Raw genomic sequence first — 4,357 nt, 5'->3', positions numbered from 1 at the left:
AAAAGTTTTCACAAAACCTGGCAGGGGAGGGAAGGGTCTAAAAGATTATTTTCAAACTCTGCAGAAAGAAGAATCATAAGGTCAGAAATTGATGAAGTTTCCAAGTTGAAAGAGGGCCAGTCATGGGCAGTGTCTCCCACTGGTCTGTGCTGGGTTCCCACTTGGGAGGCCCAGGGCTGGCACATCCAGGGGCCAGCTACAGAAAGCATTGAAAGCTTGTTAGGAACTGTATTATTCCATACGTAGGTGGGACATAATAGTGAAACTAAGAGACATTGATAAGAGTGTGGTGGTTACGGGGGGGAGGGGGGAATGGGAGAGGGATAGGGGGTGGGGAGGGGCACAAAGAAAACAAGATAGAAGGTGACAGAGGATAATCTGACTTTGGGTGGTGGGTATGCAACATAATTGAACGACAAGATAACCTGGACTTGTTATCTTTGAATATATGTATCCTGATTTATTGATGTCACCCCATTAAAAAAATAAAATTATAAAAAAAAAAAAAAAAAAAAAAAGAAAGCTTGTTAGATTCAGGACCTAACAACCTTTGCTAGAGTGGTATGCTAATGAAAATCTCCTCACACCTGATCCAGATGTGGCGGTGAGGAAAAAGGAAATGTTACCTTTTGTGACAGCCTGGTTGAACCTGGAGGTTATTCTGCTATGTGAAATAAGCCAAGCAATAAAAGAAAAATTTCATGTGATCTCACATATATGTGGAATCTAATGGACAAAGTGAACTGAGGAATGGAATAGAGGCAGAGGCAGAGTCACAGAGACCAGAGGGACAGTAGTCAGAGGAAGGGAGATGAAGGGATGGGATCAGAGAGGATAGAGGGATTGGTGAAACTATATATACATAACACAGATATACATAGCAGAACAGCAAGTCCTAGAGAAAATGGGTGAGGGAGTTGGGGGGAAGGAGGCAAAGGAGGTATAAAAAGGGACACAGGGGTGTGGGGTGAGAATGTTATGTTCAGTGGGACACTTGAATCCATGTAAACACATGGATTCAATTAATTGAATTGAATTCAATTATTAAAAATAAAAAAAATTCTTGAGGGATTACACAGCAGAAGCTATATTAAAGGCCTAGAATTAAAAAGTAAAAAAAAAAACTTCTCATTTTTGTTTTCAGATTTTTTAAAATTCTTTATTCAATTTAGAAAGGAAAAACAAAGAAAGAGACAGAGAAAGATGCAAAAAAAGCCAGTGCTTAAGCCACCAATCACTCACTCAACCTGATGAGAAAAGCCTCGCCAAGAGGTTCCTCAACATTCTGCCCTCAACACCCACACTGTTAATGCCTGGCATGCCAGGCCCCCTGTTAGGCACTCCCACAAGCTTTGTGTGCCATCTGTTTCATCCCTATTGCAAGGGTCAGTGTCAGGTGCCTGGGCAGCACTGAAGGGGTGTGTTCCCAGGACTCCTCCATTTGTATAAGTGGCAGCACTGTGAGCCCAAACTCTACATGGAGGCAGAAGAGACACCTGGCCCCAGGTAAAGGCCTGCTCTCTGGAATGTGGGAGATCCTCTTCTTCCTGCTGGGCAGCCAATGTCATGCAGCAAGGACCAGTTTGCCGAGAAGCCTGGAATTAGTTGCATACCCGGTGCCCAGTGATAAAGCGGAGTGGCAGGACCAGGGTCCTGGGAAGCTGGTGTGTTCTTGGTGTGGAGGAAAGGTGGGGGCTGCTCAGCACATGCACTCCTAAGCAACAGCCCCAGGTAGGGGTGGACAATCAGGCTGGGGCAGTGGCCAGAACCACCTTGAAGTGCTATACCTGCCTCTACCAGCATGGGGAAGTAAAGACCTGAGTCGCAGCAATGGGAGATGAAGAAAAACACAGAGACATAGATCAAGTTTGGGCCAGGTTTGACATTGTGCTGAAAGAGACACAATGACTCCAAGCCTGTTTTCAGCCTGGTGACCTCTTGGGGCTTTGAACCTGGGTCCTTTGTCTGACACTATCCACTGTGTCCACGCTGACCCTGCTTTTGGGGTCAATGCCACAAATATCCTTTCAGTTGTTTCAATGAGTGACCTGGCACTCAAAGCAGAGAAGGGCCCTTCCTTGGCTCTCAGCTGCAAGTAAGCTGGACGCATTTGGATGAAGTGGCTTTTTCCTTGTGCCCCTGGAATGTGTGGGGGCACGCGACCCTGTGACCAAGGCAAAAAGAAAAAAACAAAACAAACAAAACCACAAAAACGCAGAAAGAAAGAAAAGATGAGTATAGGTGAAAGCCTGCAATGCCTCGTATTACCAGGTGGTCTCCTGTCAAGGTACTAAGGGGGTCCGCCCCTGCCTACCTTCACAAGATCACGTGAGATCAGGTGCATTTAGTATGACCACAGACCCTTAACGGCAGCCTCCTAGTGGCCAAAGAAGAAACACCTGGCCTCCAGGTCTCCTCACTGTTCTGCCCCTCAAGTGGGTGGGCATGTCTGAGCCCCCTGTGTCGTTCCCACTAGCACAAGCTCTGCATGGCACTGGTTTGTTCCCTCTGCCTCAGCTTCCCTTGGGCAGCCTATGTCGCTGCCTCAGGGACCAGACCGGTTTGAAGAGGATCCTGGAGTTAGCTGCACACTGGGCACCCAGGGATAGAGGGGAGTGGCAGGACCCAACTCCTGGGCGGCTAATGTGCATGATGGAGCAGAGGAGGGGAGGAAGCAGCTCAGGCCCGGTGCTCATGGGCAACCAGGAAGCACCTGAGAGGACTGCCAGGCTCCACAAAGTGGCCAGGGCCACCTCAAAGTGCTGTGCCCCAGGCAGGTGTAGAGTACTCAACTCTGTGGCCAAGGGGAAAGGAAAAAAATTGGATGGGTGTAGACAAAAGCCTACAGCACCTGATATTCCCAGGCGGAATCCCATCCAGGTACTAACCAGGCCTGACCCTGTTTAGCTTTTGAGATCAGACGAGATCAGACGTGTTCAGGGTGGTATGGCCATAGATGCCTGAGAGCTGCCTCTGGTGGCCCAAGAAGAAACTCCTGGCCTCCAGTTCTCCTCAACGCTTTGTGCCCTAGGTGCCTGGGCATGCCAGGCCCCCCGTTAGGCACTCCCACAAGCTCTGCTGTCATCTGTTTTATCCCTGCCGCTGCCATTTTTCGTGGGCTGCCAAGAGAACCTCCTCAGCGCCCTGTCATTATTCCTGGGGGCTGAAGGTGTGCCCACCCACCCAGACAATGGGAACTGGAGCTAGGGTCAAGGGTCTCAGTGTCACAGAAATTTGCAGAAGTGTGGTCGGAGGTGGGCTGGGGATGGGAGGCCAAGGGTCAGTGTCAGCTTGCTGGGCAGCTGTGCAGGGATGTGTTCCCAGGCCTCTTCTGCTTTCCCGATAATGAGTGGTCTAAGTGGTGGCTCTGGGAGCCCCCAACTCTGTGTGGGGGCAGAAGAGACACCCCAGCCCCAGGTGAGGGCATGCTCTCTGGAAATTGGGAGATCTGCCTCTCCCTGCTGGGTGGCCAAGGTCACGCTGCAAGAACCATTTTGCAGAGGAGTCTGGAGTTAGTTGCACACTCAGAGCCCAGTGATAAAGAAGAGTGATAGGACCCTGCTCTTGGGCAGCTGGTGTGCTTGGTGGCGTGGGGGATCAGGGAGGCAGCTTAGCAAGTACACTCATAGGCAACAGCTCAGTTTCAGTTCCAGGCAATTTTGGTGCTCAGCCTGCATCTCACACTGCAGCTCTTGAGAGAGGTCAACCCCCATCTTTAGCATTCATTCCAGTTCAAGCCATCACTGGTTCTCAGCCTCTAGCCTGATTAGCAGTTTTTGAATCTGAAACTCTTTCTCCAGTGACCTAGGTCATGCTGTCGTTGGCATTCAGTCTGCAGCCCATACTGGATCTTTTGATCTCTGTCATCCTCTTACCCAGAGCTCTCATTTTCTTTTTCCAGGGCTGTAAAAAGCACTCAGCCGATGGCACCCAAAAATACAGTCTTGGAGATCCATATGCCGGAGAAAAAAGACCACTCTTCTACCCCACCATTTAAGCCATATGATCTGATCCAAATCTTGCCCATTGTGCAAAATGTAAGTCTGTCAGTTGAAGCCAAGCAAGTTTGTACTGAATGCAGGCAGATGGTAGAGAAACTGTGGACTCAAAAATTGTCAGGCCATACACATTTATTGAAGTCCTACAGAGACAGGAGAGCAAATAAACAAAAAAAAATTCTGCTTTTTTTCAGTGGAGGGGAAGGGATCATGAAAACTGCTCCTCATGGTAGTAGCTGAGGGAATCAGGAAACCAAACCTCACAATTGTAGGAAAGCAATCTAGCTGAATCACCCCTGAGGGAAGGCACCCATACCTTTTTATAGACACACACATGGCTTTTTTCCACATGCTAGTGC

The 4,357-nt window shown here is 49.0% G+C and overlaps 1 pseudogene; it reads right to left on the bottom strand.

The window, feature by feature from the left end:
* Positions 1-2,839: 2,839 nt before the first annotated feature.
* Positions 2,840-2,958, bottom strand: LOC136389989 (5S ribosomal RNA; annotated as a pseudogene).
* Between the last annotated feature and the right edge of the window lie 1,399 nt (positions 2,959-4,357).

The sequence above is a fragment of the Saccopteryx leptura genome, chromosome 1 (assembly GCF_036850995.1).
Source record: "Saccopteryx leptura isolate mSacLep1 chromosome 1, mSacLep1_pri_phased_curated, whole genome shotgun sequence".
In the NCBI taxonomy this organism is placed as follows: domain Eukaryota; kingdom Metazoa; phylum Chordata; class Mammalia; order Chiroptera; family Emballonuridae; genus Saccopteryx; species Saccopteryx leptura.
Note: the sequence above shows the minus strand (reverse complement) of the source record. Positions and strands in the feature narration are given on the sequence as shown.